Below are 22,943 nucleotides of genomic sequence, written 5' to 3'. Positions count from 1 at the left end.
ATTATAGACTGAAGAAGAAATCAAAGCAAAGCTGGGGGCCAGTTTTAATTCCAGCCAGAGAAGAGGAGGAGGTGAGATCATGTGAAGAACCTGGAGACACCAAGGGCAGTGGGGAAGGAGGGGCAGGAGGTGCTCCAGGGCCAGAGCTGGGATTCCTCTGCAGACCCCGGGGATGATCAGCAACTGAGCCCCTGCAGCCTGTGGGGATCCAGGGGGGATGCAGGGATCCACCCACAGCCCATGGAGATCTGGGGGGGATGCAGAGATCCAGGAGGGGATGCAGAGATCCACCCCCAGCCTGTGGCAGAGGTGCCCAGATAATTTCTCTTATCTGGTTCTTATCTGAATCCATGAACCCTTTAATAAATTGTCTCTCCTCTGTCCAGCTGCAGAGAGGTGTGAGTGGCTTTTGTGGGTGCCTGGCATCTGGCCAGGGTCCACCGAGAGCAGCAAGAAAAAAAAGTGAAACCAAAAATTGTGGCATCTATCACCTTTTAAACCAACTGTGGCATTACATTTCTAGTTTTATATAAAAATAAATTACAGAGATCTATGGAAAGCCCAGTAGCTACTTGAGAGCTAACAACTCAGTCTAGGTTGTGTTTTGTGCCACAAAATTACAAACTGAAGTCTCAGCCACTGATTAACAAAGGCCTGAGAACTGGAAGAAGTGTATGTAGAAAGCAATTTCCATAGAACCAAGTTGAGATTTTCAAATTTGAGGGCTACAATGATAACTGTACTCTGTCTGAGGATCCCTGAAATGCCATTTCAAGTATTTTTCATTTGGTCGACTTTTACGTACCACGTTTTCCCACTTAAGAGCAGGGAACATCTAAAAGGCATAAATACATTTGAAAAGTCAGCCACTTCTCTCCATGTAACCTGAAGACATCACACCAAAAAAATCCCAACAAAAAAGAATCCCCCCCTTTTTGTATGGACTTGTAGAGCACTGAGCACTGTCAGAAATGCTACCCCAGGAGTGACTTTGTGTGCCTCCTCTTGCCAGCTGTGTGTTCTTACACAAACCTCATGGACCTGGTTATTTCGTGCTTCAGTGCTTCTCCTCCAGCTCCCAGGAAAACTTGCCCTTCTCCTTTCTCTGCCACCTGCTTGAAATGCTGCAATCTTTCACTCCTCCTCTGCCATTGGCATCACAGCCCAAAACTTCATTTAGAGGTTTAATGTAAGAAGTTTGTAACAACCTCTGAAGCACATCTGCTCCAAACAGACGGCTCACTGTTCAAATGCTCATTTTTTTCCTATATGAAGTCTGGGCTCCACTGGTCTGTCCACTAACACAATTTCAGCAAAAATTGCTGGAGAAGACACTGTTCCAACTAAAGAAAAAGATATAATTTGTAAACCAAAAGCACAAACATCAAAGATGGTTTTCACTATGGTTTCCATAAATCCAAAATCTGGCTGTATTAGACATCTTCCACAGCAGGTATACTCAATCTCCTTAAAATAAGTATGAACATTTAAGTTCATAATGAACAATGTGTCCTGCTAAATTACAGATTAAGGAGGCAATTCTTTTCCTTTTTCTGGGAAAACAAAAGACTAACAGAAAAAGACAATCGAGGCAAATTTCAAAATTACACTTCTCACCAAAATTTAAAAAAAAAGTATTTTTTAGTTACCTAAGTGACACAGTTTTTCTGCATAATATGAGCAAACTTTATGCAATTGCATCTAGCCATTAAAGCCTTTGCTATAAAATATATATCATCATTATGAGTGACACCTTTACTACATCATACATGTAGCACATGTAATATGCTGCCATCATTGAGATGTGCAAAGAAAACCAAGCTGTCAGAATGATCTGCCTGTCACTCATAGGACACAACAGTTCAGAAAAGTCCTGGTTTCTCTGGTTTCCACTGGGGATTTCATTGGGAGGTGGATCTCATTTTGGCAGTGGCCATAAGCAGGAACAGCTGAGTTATCATCATCATCATCGCCACCTCAGGACTCCCAAACACTCAGTGACCCCCCCTTGGCTTTATTGCCAATTTTAACTGCCCCAGCACAAACCAGATCAATCTGCCTGTTCTTTCACCTCTCCTCATAAACACTACTGCCACTCCAACAATTACTGCAAAGTCTGGTTGGACCTTTCTGCTGACAGTTTGCACAAACACTTTCAAAAGGTGAATACCCAACTCATCACTCAAGTTCTAAGATTATTTTTTCACTGTAAGAAAACACAGCAAAGCTGTGTTATCTTAGAGTTGATAAATCTTAATAATGATATTCTTTTTCTACTGGCATCTTAAAAGATAGCTGGATAAAAACTGCTCCAGTTTTACATCTCCAGTCCACAACAATCCAAATATAAACTCACCCTTTCACTAGAGACACAATGGTACTTAATTGAACTCAAAAGCAATGCTGCAACTGGCCATAGAAGGAAGGAAAGTTCTGTTTGAATCAGTTACCAAAAGTCAGTAAGAAACAGAAAGAAATTCTGAATGTACACCAGCAGGTTGAAAGTACAAACTAACATCAGAAATATAAAAGCTGTATATGAACACGTTTCAGTCCATGAATGTAAGAACACTAAAATCTCTAGCAACAAGCACTGTAGACAGAATTTTTTCCAACATGCAGGAAAGGGGCAGACCTCTTTTTTCCACGGTTAACATGCAGTCTCAGAGGAATCTGAAATTGTATTGAGTGTTGCAGACTGGAGACAAAGCCCAAACCCAGATTTATCACTCAATCAGCTTTACTGATCAGTTACTGACTAATTGTGTCAGGTATGTACAATGACTAAAATACCATGTGTTACAGTCTAAAAGGACAAGAACTTGCCTCAGTTTTGTCTCATTTGTTAAATAAACAAAAAAAAAAGTGTATTCCTCTAGTACCTGCTGTCCCCCACTACAACATTTCAGTTTCTGAATATGTTTCTGTCTTACTTAAATCAGTAATTTGTCACTATGATATTTTATGAAAAATCCCTTTGCCAGGATTTCTTCTCCTGGGAAGCTGGGAAGCTTCAGCTTCTCCCTGTTTTACTCCTTTGGAATGTGATTTGGAGAATTGCTTACCCAGCATGTGAATTCTTTTAATTTAATGACTAATCACAGCCAGCTGTGTTAGACTATGAGTCGGTCACAGGTTTTTATTATACATTGTTGTCCAGCCTTCTGATGTCTCCTTTCTCTTTCTTTAGTATAGTTTTAGTATATATTTTTTTAAAATATAATATCAAAAAATAATAAGTCAGCCTTCTGAGAACACAGAGTCAAATTCTCGTCTCTCACCTCGTCCTGGGGACCTCACACCACCACAAGTAATTAACTATTCTTTCTTTGACAAACCATTTCCTTGTTTGACACAGTACTTTCACCTCAGAACACCAAGGATAAATACATCCAGCATCAAGAATTCATTTATTACAGATGAAATAAGTAACTTTTTCTTCCTTCCGGTTCTTCTTTTCTAAGCTGAGCCATAGAAGAACACATCTACAATTTGAATTGGCTCTCACCTCAAGCACTAAACTCTCTGCCTGTTACTTGGACAGCATCCCATGCTCCTAATTGTGGGGAGGAGAAATCAGAGAGGCAGAACACAAGAGGAAAGCAAATAAGGTCAGCAGGGAAATGGGGCATCACTCAGCCACAACTGCAGTTTGCTCTCCTGTGCCTTGGCTCACACCAGGTCTTACCCTTGTCCAGACAAGGCAACATGAGCTCTGCATAAAATTAAAAATTCAGTCACATCATGGGTTTAAAAGGCAGGCCAATAGGCAGTATTTTGTTCTCTAGTCCTTCCCCAGTGGCTTTTAGCATGCTCCTCTACCCAGCAGTGAACACCACCAGGACAAGCCCAGTATTTCACCTGTCCCTGGTCAGCTCACAGCCCACACAAATCAACCTGAGATGTTTTGCCACCCCTCTTAACTCCATGTCTTTTCATCTGCTGCCTTGTGGGGTTCTGCAGTTCTCCAGAAATAAAAGTTTCATTTTTGCTGTAATAGGTAACATAGCCTAAAATCAACAATCAAAAATCAACCAAGAATCATGCCACCCACCAATGTACTGGCTTATTTTGATAACTGATGAATAAATAAGTTGCATGCTGCACCCACATATCCTTGTGGCACTGCACTGCTAAGATTCACTTGAAATGAGATCAGAGTGACCCCTATAACCAGGCAGAAAATCCACACCAGAAGATTGCTTTGCTTCCTCTACTCACTCTCTACACAACTTTACCTTGTTAAATTGCACTTGTTACTTCTGTATTTACCAACTCTGAAAATTGCCCCAAAGTGTGAAACACTTTAAAATCAAAATTAAATCTATATTTGTTTCTCAGAACATTGCAATCCAATCTTGGGAAGAAAGTAATGTGATTAATCATACTCAAGATTGTAACATGTATAATAATGTAATCCTAAAAAGAGTATAACATCTATAATATAACCATACTCAAGATTATAACATGTATAATAATATAATCCTACTCAAGATTATAACATGAATAATAAGGTAATCCTACTAAAGGTTATAACATGTATCTGCATAGTGAAAAGATAAGTGTAAAATATTGTTAAATACTTTTTTACTAGTAAAAAAAATTTTACTTGTTCATCAAATGAAATCCTCAAGAAAGTCATGATTTCCAAATCCCGCATATGCAAAGTTAGGTAAATCCCTCAAGAAAACCTCAGTTAAACAGTAAGCATTAAATTTTGGAAAACTACCGAGGGTACATCAAAGAACACAACATTACCAACTCTAAGAATGCTTTTGATTGAAAATGCTGTCTTAAAACACAAGTTGGTAGCCATTCACTTCCCCAGTGACCCTGACCTTTTTCTGGTTTAAAAATGTCACTTTCAGAAAGCAATCATAAAAATAAAACCAGTTTGTTCAGGAGCCATGAGAATCATGGACACCACCAGTTAGCATCCATGTGGAATTATACAGACAATTCTATATTAAAGTCTCATTCTGTTACTTCATTTATTAAGTGCCTTGTAATAAGAGCTGGGAAATTTAAATGCATCTCACCAGTGACAATCCATCCTGACATTCAGTGTTTCCTGCACTGACATTTTTACTTCATACAAGTCACGAAATTCTGCATTCAAATGATCTTTCCCTCCTATAAAATGATCATCCAAAAATTGTGCACATAATCTTTTAAGTCAGTATCAGAAATGATAATTATTTTTACTGAAATACCCTAGTCTCAACAATGTTATTTTTTCTGCACAGAGACTAAATGCAGTCTAATTACTTGCCACTGCAGATTACAACATAAAGTCTGAAGTTGTTAGTATTTGGAGAAGTAAGAGAACTTTCAATTGAATAATATTTGCTCCTGAAAGTACACATACAATTTTAAATTACTGCTCTGATCCTCTCTAATGGGAAAATATATTCGATTGAGATACACTGGAAAAAGAGAAAAAAAAAGCACCCCATTTGTGAAATAAGACATTATGAGGGGAAAAAAAAAAATGCTGTGAGTCAGCTCTACCAAATATGCAAGTTAAGGAAACAGGCAACTCCATAAACAAAAAAACAAACAAACAAACAAACAAAAAAATTGCAGCAAGTTTCTAGCCTATAAGGGGAAGTGTCAGTCCAGCTAAACTTGTTGCATGTGCCCCAGCAAAGCACGGCAAAGTTCCTAAAATATTACCAAAGAGAAATGTGATGAGCTCAAAACACCTTGTGTGAAAATATGTACTAAATATGTAAAAAACCCTGAGAAACTGAAAAAAACCCCTTGCCTGAGCTGAAAGCTCATCACCTGGAAATAAGCATGAAGAAAAGGAGCAGCAAGCTTCATTTGGCCGTATGAACAGTAAACAGCTGTGAAAAGGGAAACAAAACCCTACAATATGAAAGTCAGAAGTCTCAATTGGAATAGAGAAGTATTTAAAATAGAATAGTAAGACTTCATCCAGAGTTTGGTATGCCTTGTCTAAAACAGAACAGCTCAGAGTAGAACTGGAACAGGATGAGCAGAAGTGAGAGATTATGAAAAGATTAAAAACCCCCAGACTTGTTTTGCATACAAAAGGGGAGGGCAAGAATAGATGTCTATATTCTACAGCCAGTATTTTAAAATGCCAAGAAGAGAAAAGAGCTAAGAGATATTAATATACTATTAGTTAATTTTCTTCAATTAAAATTAGATTAGGTAACTGCTTTAACTGGAAATTTAAAAAAAAGTTTCCTATAATGAAAAATTAGACTCAGGAATAGCTGGAGCACTGCATATAGAACACCTAATTACTTTTAAGATAGAGCACAGGGGAGGAGATGAAATTATGCAGTGGCTTATAATGCCATGCAATTGGATTCAGTGCTGTAGAAGTCTCTTACAACATGTTTATATCTGAACAGCTTTTGTAATTCTACTCTGAAGTGTTCACCCTGAAAATGTTTATGTAAACTTATCAAGACATATACACATTACACATTTTACATGTGTTTAAACATACTCCAACCTAAGAATAACTTACCCCTTAGGTATAAATGGTTTCTTTTATTTTTAGAAACCCCTTAACTGAATGCATAAATACACCATTGGCACTGAAAAGGCTTCTTTCTCTTAATTTTACCCAAAGCAGTTACTGGGCAACTTCTAACCAAACATAGCCTTGATATTGACTGGAAACTGCTATTTTCTGATAGAAAACTCAAAAAATACACTGCTCTCAGATACAACCTATTTTTTTTTTTTTTGATTCCTTAATTCAGAACATGAGAAAGGAACTTCCAAACCCATTTGCTGCCACAATAGGATAATTAGGATCCCAAGATCAACAACTTTAGATTGTTATTGAAGGAAGAGTTCAGTAGTTCAAAAGTTGAGTGTCTGCTTTTCCATAGGGTGCAATAAAATAGTCTAAAGGCATTAACCTAATGTGATATAAAAGGAGATAAAAAAGAAACTCCCAAACAAAATCCCAAATTAATTTAGCGCTATTTTTAAGTATAATTCTATCCAACTGGAATAAAGAAGAACAGAAGAACATTTTAACCCTCTGCTCCATGGCTTGGGACTTAGTAGGCTGTATTTATTTTTCCATGCTCATCAGCAGGTTCCCATCTGTTTTGTAAAGCAGCTGATTCCTCAATTAGACAACTACTTTCTACTATGTCACTACAGGTTAAGATCCTATAAGTAAAATAATTACAGGCAATTTTCACATCAAGATGAACCCCCTTCCAGGTGCTAGCAAACACACAACATGATCCTGACAGCCTTCAGAAAACAACTACAGTCCACTTCAGCATTTATTTAAACTCAAGTTTTCCAAAACTGGAATTAGGCAAGAATCCATTTGATCCACAAATGTCCAGACTGTTGCAGAGAATTTTTTTTTTAGGTGCCATCTTTTTACCTAGGAATCACAGAACTGGGTAACAATTTGCAGAAGAGGCCTCCAGAGGTGTTCTAGCCCAAAGCTCAAGACAGCCCTAACTAGGTGGGCTCCCCAAGGCCAGGTCCAGTTGGACACCTCCAAAGATACTTCACAGGCTCTCCAGGAAACCTCTTCCAGTACTACAGCCCTTCTGGCCACCTCTAATGGCCATTTCCTGCCCTTTAACTCCTGCCTCAGAGCCTCCACCAGACTCCAGCTCTGGGGCAGCCCTTCAGGCAGGTGAAAAACTCCAGTGAAAGTTGTTCATTTCAAAAAGTTGGCAAAGGGTTTTCAGTTATTTAAATCTTCAAAAATACTACAGATCGCTGATCCTAAGTTTTTTCCGTAGAACTACCAAGACAACTTGAAATTAGGATGTAGTAACTGTGTATCTAATCTAAAATAATGTAATGTAATTTAATAATAATAATAATAATAATTTAATAATTTAATGTATTTTAATCAAAATTATCAAAATAAATTAATGCAGTAGATTAATCAAAAATCAAATTAATAAAAATGTATCAAATCAAATTAATAAAAATTATAAAATGAGCAGTTTGACATTCCCCTGGAAGATTCATTCTTAGCTGTGTTTTTTCACATAGAAAGCTAAACAGTTACTCCTGAATCATTTACATATTTACTACAAGCAGACTCATTTTCCATATCAGGCTACTAATTTATGACTTAAGAGTTTTTGATGTTGGATTCTTGGCAGGATATAAAATAATTGCTTATTGTTACCTGATGACATGAAAAATTTAAGAATCAAGCTCTAAACACAAGCTGGTTTACATCTCAGTATTCCTGCATGTTCCCAAAAGAGGTGATTTTTCAGTTCTATTATGGTTTTCTTTGGAAGTACCAGTAAATTGAATTTCATCGCTCTCCATTTGCTACAATACTTTTCAGTAAAAAAAAAAAAAAAAAAAAAAAATTATTATTGAGCAGAATAACTCTCACTGAAACAAAGTCTCACTTTTGTTATTATACAAATACATTTCTGTTCCTGTTCACAAGCTGAACTACTGAAATCATTATAAATACCAATAAAAGCACTTCAAGTGGAAAAAAAAAATCTTTTATTTAGAATAAATGCCTCTTTGCCAATGCAAAAACATGGGTAATCCATTAAATCCTTCAGAGTACTGCAGATGGCTCCACTGGTGTTCTCACAACGTGCTCTGGTAACATTTCAAATCACCCATGGGAGATACTAAAGAAACACTTTACTATTTCATTTTGGCACTATTACAATGCCTTACCTGGAGTATCTCTTCCCTACGTTGGCATACCATAAGAGTAAGTATAACTTCATTTGAGAAACTCCTTTAAAAGAACTTTAAAAGACCCCATGTTTCCAACAACAAAATATCAAAAGAAATGAAGCAGAATTCAACAGAAGCATCCACTGGAAGTGTCAATGTCAGGACAAGCAAACCTTCTGCAAAGCACTGCCACAAACCTGCTGCAGCAAATTTCATCCCCACACAGCACCTGCATCACTACTGACTGAAAGTGCATGGCTCCATTGGATTTATAAAAGTAATCCTCAAGTCATCCCATCTCGGGACCTCTGCTGGTCACAGTGACCCCCAGATGTGTTAGAAAGTCTCTTTCCTCAGCCCAGCAGTCGAAGAAGGAGTCAGAGCTCTTCAGTTCTCAGTCTCAAGGTTGCTTATTGTTTCTTATCTACAAAATTCTTTCCCCTGTCCTGCCGAGGTCTGCTCAGACAGTCAGAGGCACTCTACCTGCCCCCGGGGCAGTGTTATCTTTTTATACTAAAAACTATGTGTACAATATTTACAATAACTTTCCAATACCTATCACCTATGTTAGACAGCGAGCTTCTACTCTAAACCAACCCAAAAGTGCCACCATCACAGCAGAAGATGGGGGCTAAGAAGGAGAAGGAGAAAGGCTGGACATGCCCAGATTTCTTCATCTTGCCCCCTGAACCCCCACATTCTAAAGACCCCAAAAATCTATTTACCACCCCATGATGAATTCACTATCATTCTACTTGAACTACCATGGCTTGCAAATCTTCACATAAGGTTGGTAGCTTGCTCCAGGGGTCATAATCAAAACCACAGGCATCTTGGGCTCTGTGCCAGGGTCTCTGTGCCCCCCTGGCAGGGGTCCTGGCAGTCCAGGGCAGCCAGAGAGATGTCCTTCCAACAATCCCAGAGCTATTGTTCTGTCTCAGAAGAACCCAGGAACCATGGCCCATAAACCTTCCACTGTGGGTCTGACTGCTCAGCACCTCCTGCATTTGTGCTGACTTCCCCACCCACAGCACTCCTGACATCACAGCCCATAAAATGGGTGAATTATCTGACACACAGATTATTAACACCTTGTGGGAGACCCTGTGTGCCAAAAGGGCTGTCAGAGAGTGCTGGTGCCATCAGATGTGGGGGATAAAAGGCATGTTCACCTCTTTAGAGCTGTTTGGCATCATGCATCTCACAAAGGAGGAGCTGAGCCAAACAAGTCAGGCAAAGGCTTAAATCATGGCAAAACCACACTGGGGTCTTCTCAAAACATGCAGATCACTCTGACAAATATTAGATAAATACTGTCTGAAACGGAGAAGAGAGTAGAACCACATTCTGCACAACAAGGGTGTGGCACAGCTTCTTTACAGATACATCCACTAGGAAAAAATGCAAACATCTTCACATTATAGTTAGCAAAAGTCTGATAATCAAAATTAAGAGTCAAGTAGCCAATGTGTCAGAGGACTAATCAGGTATCACCTGAAGTACTGGGCCAAATTATGCAGCAAGCGCTTTAAAACAAGGAGTCAATTAGCTGATGGAGATCCAGAGAGCAGCAAAGAAGCAGGCAGAAAACATGAGTCATATGCAAATGCTGGAAGCTGGGCTTTGTTTTGTTTTTCTTTGTGAATAAGGAGGCTGGAGGGGATCTGATGGTTATCTCTGTACCAAGTAATTAAAAAGGCTTCAGCATTCAGCCATTCTGTGTGCCAAATCAGAGCAAGTCAGGGAATGCTTGGCTGAAGTGGCAGAAAAGGAACTCTGAGCTGGACATTGGTAAAATTTCTTCATGTATAGACCACATGAAATCACCAAGACATATTATTTATGCAATTCCTGCTATTATTGAATGCTTCTAGGAAGGGGAAAGGAAAACACTGTTTAGGAATTCCAGAAGTACATTAGATTTTATTTTAATTTTGCAATTTATTGACAGTGCTTAAACCCCTTATTTCCAACACCCATTATTTATTTTATTTAAATTTTCTTTTGGGAATCATTTGAGGCTTAAGTTGTTTCATTGCTAAATTTGATCAGGAAATCTGCAGTTAAATTCCAAGTTGGCAAGTTAAATTTCAAGTTTGTAACATCTGATTTCACATCTTTGGAAAAGTGACTGATGAAATTTTTGTCTGTGTCACTCTGTTCTTTCTTCTGTCTTATCTCCTGATACTCCTGTAACTGCATCAGGGGGTTCTTTATCTTACCAGTATTTTATTTCTTTGTATTACAACAAGGACACAGATAGTTGGCATCCTTGTCCATGGAGTAGGGGTTGGAACCAGACAATCTTTAAGGTTCTCTTCCAACCAAAACTATTTTTTGAGTCATTATTTGGTGTATTTTTAAGCAGGTATAACACACAGAACTCATGTTTCTTTCTGAATTGAAAATTTTAGCTCGAAGCTGAGCATATGAACATAGATGTTACAAAACAAACAAACAAAAAAAAATAAAAGTGGGTAATTTCCAGTCAAGTCTGAAGGGAGCAGAGTAAACTGAGAAGCATTTTCACCAATTGATTTCATGCTGAAGTGGACAGAGAGGTGCAAAGCCACAGCACTTTCCATGGCAACTGTAAGACATGCCATATATGTTTCTGTAGAGTAGAAGCAGCAGCTAGACTGAAAGTCACAACCATGCACAATTTTCAGGTTTTTTCCCCTCTAAAGAAAAGACCAAAACCTGTCTTTCAATCAGTACATCCCCCTGAACTGCGTATCCTGAAGATGTACCCTGAAGCTCACATCAAGCTCTTTTTTGGCTATCCCAGCCTTACCCATCAGTTTTAACTGCTGCTGTCCAAAGGCCAACTGATATTTAATTTCTGTTCTTTGTATTTTACCTGTCACATTCCATATTTGCATCTCTTCCATTCATTTTATCTCTGTCTCATAATATTCCCCTCAATCATGAATTATTCAAACCACTTGTCTTCTTGGAATTTTCTCATCAGAACTTACAGATAGCTCTTGTCCTCTGGACTTGCTTTTTACCCTTCAATTGCTCTATTTTCCCAATTCTCCACATGTTCATTCATTCCCTGCTCTCTTCCATATTCTTCCCCACTGCTTTTCTACATCTCTGAAGGCAATCCCATAGGCATTCTTGCAACATCATAATTTCCATGGTCTGTGAACAATGAAGAAGTGTTTACCACAGAAAGCATCACATAGAAAACTTTTCCCACTTCCTAGGAATAAGAAATTTTGTCTTTTCTTAGGATGCTTATTTCTTGCTATTGTATCTAATTTACCAATGTATAACACAAATATTTATGAGCCAGGCTTCTTCTCCAGTATGATACAGATAGTGATCAAATTGAACATATTCACATTCATTACAAATAAATCCCACCTAAATTAAATGAAATCACTGACATTTTACAGTTCTGCACAAATAAAAATCAGCCTCTGTAGCTCATTACACTTAAACCAAGTTTTACCAACCAACCACCGGAGCTGGAGGGCTGAAACTCTGACTTGTAGGTATGATTCAGTTCTTCCCAAAACGCTCTCCACTACAATAGCTCACAAACTGGACTTTAAATAATCACTTGTGAATCTTGCATGTCTAGTTCCATCTAATTTCTCATGGAAAAGCAAATGTTAAGAAAATTAATCTGAAATTAATTTGTGTGTTATCACTGTCATGTATTGCTCTTCTGTTAGAGACTTTGTTCATTCCTTTGCCAATGAGAATACAGGGTGGCTGAATTACAGATATTTTCCTATGAAGGGTAATGTAGTTTATTGAAGGAGATTAATATTGTCAAGCAGATCAATTTAAGAAGCCAGCATTTGTGATAAAAGTACCTCTTTGGGAGTGGGGGGGAAGGGGTTAAAAATCAAGGAATGCTGAAAAAAATCCAGCAATTAAAACTACAGTGAAACTGTGCAACTACTGCCTGCATTATGACATACAAGAGCCTTAGCTCATGATTTAAAAAAATATGCCTGTTAGGGATATCCACATTGCAATTATCTGGATTTTTTGCAGGTTGTGGCAGCCTAAACACAAATTCATTTTAAACAGTTACTTCAGAACTTTACCAATCAAAACTCTAATCTCCTTTTTTACAGAACGTTCTCCAAGAGATCTTTTATTCAATTTTTGCATGTGTAGTAGGAGGAGAAAGTCTACAATCACTATTCAGATATCCAAAAATTTACTGTCCCAAATATTGCCTAAATATCTGCAAGCACCCAGGAAAACACAGCTGAAATACTGAATTGTAATTTTAAAGCTGGAATAACATTAGAGTGTAATTCTTAAGTCTGAGATTTAAAGTAGCTTTTCATCTTCCAGAAGTAGCCAGCCTTGTGTTCCCATTCCCAGTCAGGCACCACAAGCAGCCAGCCGACACAGAGCTTCAAAAGGTGCCTGTTCCAAGGAGAAAAAGCTGTTCCTGATCTCCTTCTTGACACCCAGAAGCATAAACAAGTGGTCTCTGCACCAGAAAATTTCTTTAGCGAAAATATTGGAAGGATCATTCAGAAAGACAACTGAGATTTTTGATGCGACAAACTTTCATTGCCAGGGCAATGACTGCACAGCTCTGAGAGGAGATTCAGGACAAATGTGCACCCAGGAGGAACCAACAAGGCTTTCTGGAAGACTTAATGCCTCCTTCATACAATTACTAGGCAATTAAATCCCTTCTCCCTCTCTAATTGCCTTCCTGCTTTTCCCAAAGAAACTGGAAACACTTCCTGCAGTTTTCCTTCTCTTCTGTAATATTTTCTCTTTTTTGTTTCAATGGTCTCCAAATCCTGCCACCTCCTGGGCAGTGTCTCCATTCAAACAACTCTTTCTTTCTTGGGCCTCACTTTTTTCCACTTTCTACTTTTTTCCACTTTCAACAATTTTCTCAGCCACAAAGAAAATGTTTGCTCCCATTAACTTGGTAAGGATACTAAAACAGGTTGGTAAAAGACAACAAAAGTCAGGTAAAGAAAAAAAGACAGGTAAAAGTCTCTGAGGTGCTGCACCCAGAATATCCAAATTACAGGAGAGAGCAGTGAGGGATGTCAAAGGTTCCACATATGCAAAATACAAGAACCAGAAACAGAATATCCAAAAAGTTTCCCTCTTGTGGCTGCTCAAAAAGCAATTGTTAGCCTGGAAATCACATTACAACTCAATTACACATAAATGCAGATAGCTGATACTTTAAGATCAAGCAGCTTCTATTTACTTGGAAAATCAGGATGTAGCTGCCAAATTTAGATTGCAGCCACAACCTTTTACACAACATAAAGCTGCCCTGTTACAATATAGATCAGAGCCTTGAACAGAAGCAGTTTCGCAGGAAACAACAAGTGACAAAAAGCTGGTGATATTTTCACTACTGCTACAAAGAACACAGTATCATTAATAAAGTGCAGGAATGGAATAATAAACTTATATAAAAGAGCATTCCCTTCCAAACAAATCCATAGCACATGAGCAAAACAACGAGTACAAACAAGCATTTTGTAACTTCAGACAACAGGCAGTTCTGAATTCATGCCTGAATGCACAGTGCAGATCCCCAAGCCCTCAGGAGAAGATCACTGAACATCACACAGAAGGAAAACACATATGTTTTTTTCTAAGTCCTGCTTGCAGACACTGGCATTTCTTATGCAGTGAACCAACAAGGAGGAATCACATTCCATAGCACCTTCTCATGCAGCTGCTCCATCCCTCTTTGTGTGTAGGGTCTACAAATATGCTTAAAAAAAATATGCTACAAAAACTCTTAAATGTTGTTAATGTTTCGCTTTTTGAGAGAAAAGGCAGCATCAGAAAGCTCCAGTGAAATTGCTCTCCATTTGTTTGTGACCAGCCCAGCCCCTCCACACTTCCTGCACTGTCACATTCACATTTTCTGAAAAATCCCTTGGCCCAGGATTCTTCTCCTGGGAAGCTGAGAAGCTTCAGAGAAAAAGGAAAACAATAATTATCACATTTGCTTCTCCTGTGTTTTGCTGCTTTGGAATGTGTTTGGAGATTGTTTCATTGGTTTCATGTGAATTGTTTTGACTCTTTGGTCAGTCAGGGTCAAGCTGTGCTAGGGCTCTGGAAAGAGTCAGGAGTTTTCATTATTATCTTTTTAGCCTTCTGTAAGTATCCCTTCTGTATTCTTTAGTATAGTTTAGATTAGTATTTTTTTAATATAACATAGTATCATAAATGATAAATTAGCCTTCTGAGAACATGGAGTCAGATCCATCATTCCTTCCTTCCAGCGATGGGGGACCTCACAAATACAAGACTGCATCTCCCCAGTTCTCCCTACCTGCCCCCTCCAGCATCCTGCTGAAGCTCCCAGACTGAGCTGAGAGGATGACTCAGCTGTAATGACATTAAATTCTGATGAAGGCTCATGCCTCTGAAAAGGCCGGACCCCTGCCTCCAAACACACGTGTGCAGCCAGCAGGCCAGCCCAGGTGGCCCCACAGAACCTTTTGGGAGCTCTGAGTGCAACCATTCACTTGTTTTTTATTATGTTGTTTCTGGAAAGCCACATTTAGTAAGTCATAAAAAAAGATTCCTTCCCTTATTTCTGTCTTGAGAAAGGATCCTAATTGGCTAGAGCCAGTCATAAAAATTTAACCGTGTTTCTGAAAACACGAGTGCCAAAGGGTAATGCATCTCTAATGGTTGCCAGTGGAATAAATAGCAGTTCTGACGTCAGAACTTTGTTACACTCCAATAACTGGCTCATTTGGGGTTTCAGGTACAGCAAGTTACATGTCAGTTTTAAATAAAGTTATAAAAATAGAACGCACAGAGAACCATATTGCCACTATGCAGCCTGAAACTACATGATTTATGTCTAATAAAATATTAACAAAGTTGACAGAGGGTATAAAAATAGTATTTTCTACCTCATAATATCCTTTTACTTAGATTTGAGAGGGCAAAATGAGGCAGATATAATTTTTCTTTTGTTTTTCAAAACATATGGCCAAGACCAGAGTAAGCAATTTTGAATGAAAGTGACATTTAAAAAGTATTTATAGTACCTTTACCCAGAAGACAGCATAGTAAAACCCAAGTTGTAAAAATCTGTGATACAACACATCTCTGAGTCCTGCTTGAATAAACACATTAAGTAGCAAAGAAGCTTTGTCTTTCCATTCCTTCTGCAGTGCAGCAATTAAACAAATTAGCCTTTCATTGTGTAGAAGATGACACCCTGGGCTGTGCCTGTACAACTAACAGTTTAATGGTCCAGGGATTGAGCCACCCAGCTGATGGACAAAGCTGTGGTGCATGGATGGAGCTGAATATTTCCATTTAGGAACTGGAACACACAGTGCTTTAACACTTGAATTCAGGGACATGGTGAACCTTGCAGTGCTGGTTTAACAGTGGCACTTAGAGGTCTTTACCAAACTAAGTAATCCTGTAATCCTTCCTCTACACAAAAAAACCCCAAACAAACAAACAAAAAGTTTTAGATGAGCAAACATGGCTGCACTCACAGGGAAGGAAAGGACAATACTAGAAAGAAGTTAGAAGAAATCACATGACCTCCAGAGCAGGGTAGGAATAGGGATAATTGTCATTTTTGAGCTGTAGGCTCTCCAACGTTCAGCTGAAGGATATTGAGACATTTATACCACTCCATACATCTTCCAAAGCAAAGGGAATTCAAAGAGCTCCCAGCACTGCAGGTCAGAGATCACACACATGAAATTCCAGCCTTGTGAGTGTGTCAGCAGCCTTTTACAAGTAACCTACACTGACCTATCTTTGGACAGGAAAAAATTTAAGAATTATAAGAGCCTGTAGAAGAATGGGAGAGAGGTGTGGCCCCAGCTGCAACAACCTACATTTGTAATCAAATTATGTAAGTATCAGAGTAGGAAATCTATGATGAAAAGTTTGGAGTGAGAAAGGAAATCTTGCCACAAGTCTTGTTCAAAAAAACAAGATTTGCTTACATATAATTGAATGCAGTCAAGTAACCTGGAGGGGAGTGTGGCCAAAAAAAAAAAAAAAAAAGCCCTTGTTTCACATACAACAAAACTTGGTCTCTTTCAAAGGCACTAGCTATCATTACTTAAATGTTTACTAAATATTTACTCTGATTTGAAAGGATCACAAGTTTTAAGAGAGAGAGAGACCAGAAGAAACTCTACCCTTTAGTCAGAAACCGTCAATAGGTCATAGAAATGGATGTGCTCTTCTAGTCCTGAAATACTGGAAATATTAAGTGCCTTCCTGCTGTAATGGCAATCTCCAGAGTGACTTAGAAGTAAGAAAAAAAAAAACAAACAAAATACTGACATCCATTGGAGTGGATGCTCTTGAGCAAAAGCAATGCAGTAACATTTGATAAATTAAATAATATTTGCATTAAATATAGAGAGGAAGGTTTAGGTTTTACATAAAACTACCAACAAAAAAAAATCTTTATTTGAATTGGTTCTTTGTATTCCTTACAATAAAGCAATTTTTTATAGTATTAAGTGCAACCAGTAATACTTTTTTTTTTTGCTTCTGTAATTTATTTTCTTTGTTCATCAGCATCAACTGCACCACAGGCTCCTGCTGCTTATTGTCCTGGTCAATTTTAAACCCTTTGGTGACTTGTTAGCAAATGATTTGGAAATAAAAAGTGACACAAAGGCCATGTAAATCCTTATTAATTATTAACTCACTCAAACTCCAAATCACCTGCAGTACCTCCTAAAGTTGATTATGGGGCAGACAGATGTCAGAAAGCCAAAACAATAAGAACATTCTGGTTCCAGTTAAAGGGTGCACATTCTTTTTCATACAGACTCCTGCTGAAATTGCCATTCAAGATTAAAATATTCCAAGATGAAAATGCTTTAGATATGTGTTAAACTTGTAATTGGGTTAAGCATTGCAGAAGAACAGTGTTGACTGAGGGTATGAGTTAAACCAGTAAATTTTAATTCCCTTTTCTCCTTTAATCATTTAACTCTAGAATGAAGTCAAATAAAAGTCTGGAATCCCCTCTTAGCTCAGGTGAGAGCACAGGCCAAGACCATGTGCTGCTTTCAGAGAGGGGCTCCACCTCCCCATGCAGCAATGCTTACTAGGAACCCCTGAACCTTGAACCACAACTCTTTTTTTCCAATCCTTACCACAGGCACTAAAGAAACAAAGTTCTAAGATGCCATTCATTCCCAGCTTGACTTTTACACAGGAACCTTCCAAAAATCCCCCCAGTGATTCAAAGGAAAAAAATATCTTATTTAAACCTTATAACCTTGTTTGAAAAAATGACTTTCAACTTAGCATCAAGTTGCTTATTTTTTACAGTACAGGTTTTGCTTTTCAATGGTTTGTTTTTTGTTTTTGTTTTCTTTAGAAGGCATATTCAAACAGCTTCAGGTCAGTCATAATTATTAGAGGGTTTGCCAGCATTTATGTTCACGATACAAACAATATTTTTAAAAGAAATATAAGCTAAGTCCAGCTTCATCTCTGACAAGTATAATGCTCTCTGATGTATTTAAACAAAGCTGTCAGTGACACAACTGACTTAAGTTCATCTTAAGAGACCATTTTTGTACTTGATGTGTTATGCAAGTTATGTTTCTTCTCTGCAGCATCTTTCAAAGACAAATAAATTACAACTTCTTTTTCTCAAAAGCAATTGAAACTTTACAGTACTAAGAGTATCAGAAACTATATTCATTTTATAACTTAAAAATGGAATTGAACACTTCATGAAATTAATCAGTAACAAAGTGCTAGGCCAGTCTAACACAGGACAAGAGGGAACACTTGTAGTAAACTACACAATACCAAAAATAAGGAGTTGGTAAAAATCTTCTGGAATTAGAAACAAGTATTCCACAAATATTTCACACCTCAGGTGTCACAGCTTCTGACACAGTCTCAAAGAGAGTTTGGAGGAATAACAGTGAAGAAATGCATTAACAGATTATATTTCATGGAAGCTATACAAGGGTCTAATAATATTTTTGACCATTGATCGCAGGTACAGTGTGACCCTGCAATCCAGGTCTTTAGGCAAAACTGGTGATAGTAGCAGTGGAGACGACAAACTAGAACCACAGGACCCAGGAGACCTCAGCCTGTTTAGGGAACAGGTAAACAGGAGGCCCTCTGGCATGAGAAGGAACTCAGGACAACAGGTCAAACCCCAAGAACAATTCCTGCCAAGTGCAAGGGAATCCATAGGAATCCACACCCATATGAAAACAAAAAGCCACAGCAAAATGCCAGCTTGGTTGAACAGGAAAATGCTGACTATTTTAAAGAGAACAGGACAAAGAGGAAGAAGCAGGACAAACTTCTTTCAGAGAAATCCTGAGCTGGATTTAAGAACACTTAAATCTGCCTGGAGCAGAAACTGCAAAAGGATTTACCGTGAAGATATCGAACACAGAAGAATGGCACAGGTGACCCAATGATTAATTTCACTAAAAAGGCTGAGGCAATTAAGTATTTACTGGCAAAATCTTCCCCAAGTGCCCACTGTCCTAGCCCAGGAGGGAAATGTGGTAAGAGCACAGCACAGGAGGACCAGTGAGGTGTCACACAGAGCAGCTGGACACGGACATCAGACCAGAACGTGTCAGGAGAGCTGGCTGATGCCAAAGCTCTGCCAGCTTTTGGGCAAATCCCTGATAACTGTGACAAAGTCAGTGCCATCCTAACTTCAAAAAAGTATCAAGAAGGATTTTCCAGAGAACCAACGGCTGGCAGACCTTCCTTCATCATTACACATTGCATGAAGTCTGCATAAAAACTGTTACCCAGAACTTGAAGAGCAAGATGAGAACAGGCAACACAGAAATAAATGAGGTTGATCCAGGAGTGTTTTACCTTAAATAAATCTAAGACAAACTACCTGCCTCTGTAGACAGCAGGTAAACAGTACATTTAATTCCATTTTAATACAGCTTTTGGTTTTTCTCCTCTATTACCCTGGCAGGCAATGTTAGAGCCACAAAATCTGGGCAAAAATGTGGATTTAAGGGCTGTTGGTGCATTGGATCAAGGTGTGACTTGTACCTCAAAGCCTAGCAGGAGGAGAGTTTCCTTCCAGAGACAAAAACCTGCCTGACCTGCCAAGAGCAATCCAATTTTGAGTTGAAAACTCAAAAGCAAGACTCAGTAATTCAAGGGTTTACACTGCCTCTCTGAATGCAGAATTAATGCATAAATATTTTTATGTACCATAATTTTATTACATATTTATCTATTTTTATGAAATGTTCAACACCAAATCAAACCCAAACATTTCTTCCTGTAGCAATGGAGATAGGGGAAAACAAGACATTTTTAGTTCTGCACACTTCTATTTTTCAATGTTTAATATTTTATTAATTATGATAATTTAAAATGGAAACATATTCCTTTGAAAGCAAGAAATTCCCCTGATTATACAATGAGATTCAGTTCTTGTTTTAAGCCATGAAGTCATTGCACAAAAGGAGTATTGAATTTTAAGTTTTTAAAATTCAGTAACATTTTTAATTCACAGTTCTTGCTACGACAGATCTGAATTTATAATAAACTAGTATCTCCACTAAAGAGCTATGAAGAAAGACATCAAATTAACATTAAAAGCCTACAGAGATTTCTTTTTCAGTCTATTTTTTTAATCTGCAAAATATTCAAGAAAATAGAACTCAGGGTTTCCTTCAGACATAGTTTTGGTGCCCTGTCCATCAAGTATGTGACCATGCAAAACAAAGAAACAGACGAGACCAAGAAAACCAGTGTCTGCCATGTCTTCTGCTCTATTCTGCTAAATTCCCATAAAACCAGAGTAGTCCAAATACCTGGGAAGAGCAAAATGGAAATAGGCAGTGGATATTGACTGGCTGGACTTGAGCAAAGCTTTCAGCACTCTCTCACAAGGTCCTCGTGAGCAAACTCAGGGAGCTGGGCTGGAGGAGCAGATGTTTCAGGGGATGCAGAGGTGGCTGCACAGCAGATCCCAAGGGCTGGGGCACAGGGTCTGGCTGGAGGCCTGTCACTGGTGGTGTTCCCCAAGGTTCAATACTGGTCCCAGTATTTTGTAACTTACTTGTCAGTGACTAGGACCAAGGGGCAGATGCCCCCCCTCAGCATGATTGCTGATGACACAAAGATGGGAGAAATGGCCCCAGAGTGCTGTGCATCCCTTCAGAGGGACCTCGACAGGCTGGAGAGATGGACAGAGAGGAACTGTGTCAAATTCAACAGAGGGAAATGCAGGGTCCTGCACCTGGGGAGGAACAAGTCCATGCACCTGCACAGGCTGACCTGCTGGGAAGCAGCTCTGTGGAAAAGGAGCAGGGGGTCCTGGTGGATGACAAATTCTCCGTGGGCCAGCAGTGTGCCCTGTGGGCAATGAGGCCAGTGGGGTCCTGGGGTGCATTAGGGAGAATGCTGCCAGCAGGTCAAGGGGGGTGATCCTGCCCCTGTGCCCAGCCCCGGTGAGGCACATCTGGAGTGCCTGGTGAGGCACATCTGGAAAGCTGTGTCCTGCTTTGGGCTCCTCAGCACAGCAGAGACACGAAGCTCCTGGAGCAGACCCAGAGGAGGGTCAGAAAGATGATGAAGGGATGGAGCATCTCTGGTGAGGATGGACTGAGGGAGCTGGGCCTGTCCAGCCCCAGGAGGGATGGCTGCTGAGAGGGGAGGACCCTGTCAGTGTGTGCAGGGAGGGGTCAGAGCATGGACCAGGCTCCGTTCAGTGATGTGGAGCAGCAGGAGACAGAGCCATGGGCAGAAACTGATGTTGCCTGTTTTTAAACTGCCTGTTTGGAAAGCATACTGTACCATGAAAAATATTTAGATTTTAGAAAATAAAATGCATAATCAAAATAGATTTCTCTTTTGCCTTCAAAATAACCCATTGGGGTTATTTTCAAATAGATTTCAAATTGACTTTGAAAACTTTCAAATAAATTAAAAATAGATTAAAAATTAGATTTAAAAAAGATAAAAATAAGATTAAAATAGACTAAATTTTCAAATAGATTAACAATAATATTAGCTAAAATGGCTGGTAATAATGAGAAGATGACATGACCAGTCATAAAACCAGGCTTTGAGCTGGTTGTAATATTTGCTTTGTATAAAATAAAGTGGATGAGATGAGATCTCTTGAGTTATTCTGGTGACAGAAAATTGCACAGAACCAAAGAGTAGGTCAGGTTGGAAGGCACCACAGCAGGTTTTGTCCAACCTCCCTGCTCAAGCAGGGTCATTGCAGAGCACACTGCGCAGGGTTGTGCCCAGATGGTTCTCAAATATTTCCAGTGAGGAGACTCCACCCCTCTCTGGACAATCTGTTCCAGGGCATGGCCACCTGCCCAGGAAAGAAGTTCTTACTGATATTCTGGTGGAACTTGCTGTGATCAGATGATTTGAACCACACAAGTCATACCACAGCCACAAAACCACAACCACATATATCCTACCTTAAGCATACAGTAAAAGTAAACCTCTTTGAGGGGTTTCCCCTCATTACCGTGATAATTACCATAATAATAATTTCCCCCTCATTACCACAGTAGCATTAACCTTCTTATTCAGCCTTTCCTTAGCTGCTGGTATTGACACCAGATTAACCCGAAGGACATAAATTTCTGCATAAGAAAATTTCACCTTACATACCCAAATTTTGTTAGCTTGAAGTAAGAAGTTGCCCTTTATACTGTCAGAGCAGTATCCAAGATGGTCAGCCCGCTCCAGGTGAAATCAGCTTTGTTGCAGCATGAAATTTAACAGTGATGCTACTGATTATTCAAAATGTTCACACAACATTCAATATTCACACATTTCTGGTCCTACTATTTGGAAAAGTAAAAAAATTCACATTCTATTCTGCCCTCATACAAAATTTTTACTTATCTATAGAAAATTAATTTTACTTTATTTTTAGAACACAGAAACGTACTAGCATAATTTCACGCATCACCAGCTTTTGGCTTAAACACTACTAAATGCCAGAAGGTATTTAATTTTAATACTGTACTCACTGGGTGCTAACATCCAACTAAAAGCAGACTGCTCACGTGTTGGAAGTCACACATCATTCCAACTTCAGTCCAGATTGTAGTGCAAGGAACCAAAACTTAGCCTAATACTCAGGTGAAGGAGATTTTCAATATTTAAATTGCAGCAGCCTCTAACTTCTTGTGACCACGGTGAGACTGACAGTATAAACAGCACCAATACCACAGATTGTTTGTGCTGGTGAGATAAGGCACCTCTATTATTCCTTGTAAATCTCTCTGTGTCAAGACCAC

The 22,943-nt window shown here is 38.9% G+C and overlaps 1 protein-coding gene across 2 annotated transcripts in view; it reads right to left on the bottom strand.

Moving 5' to 3' along the window:
* The window catches only part of METTL15 (methyltransferase 15, mitochondrial 12S rRNA N4-cytidine), a 78,822-nt gene that overhangs the window by 15,466 nt on the left and 40,413 nt on the right, over positions 1 to 22,943 (bottom strand). The gene's annotated exons all lie outside the window — the stretch shown is intronic.

Source organism: Haemorhous mexicanus, chromosome 6 (genome assembly GCF_027477595.1).
Source record: "Haemorhous mexicanus isolate bHaeMex1 chromosome 6, bHaeMex1.pri, whole genome shotgun sequence".
NCBI lineage: Eukaryota > Metazoa > Chordata > Aves > Passeriformes > Fringillidae > Haemorhous > Haemorhous mexicanus.
This window is presented reverse-complemented; position numbering and strand designations above follow the sequence as displayed.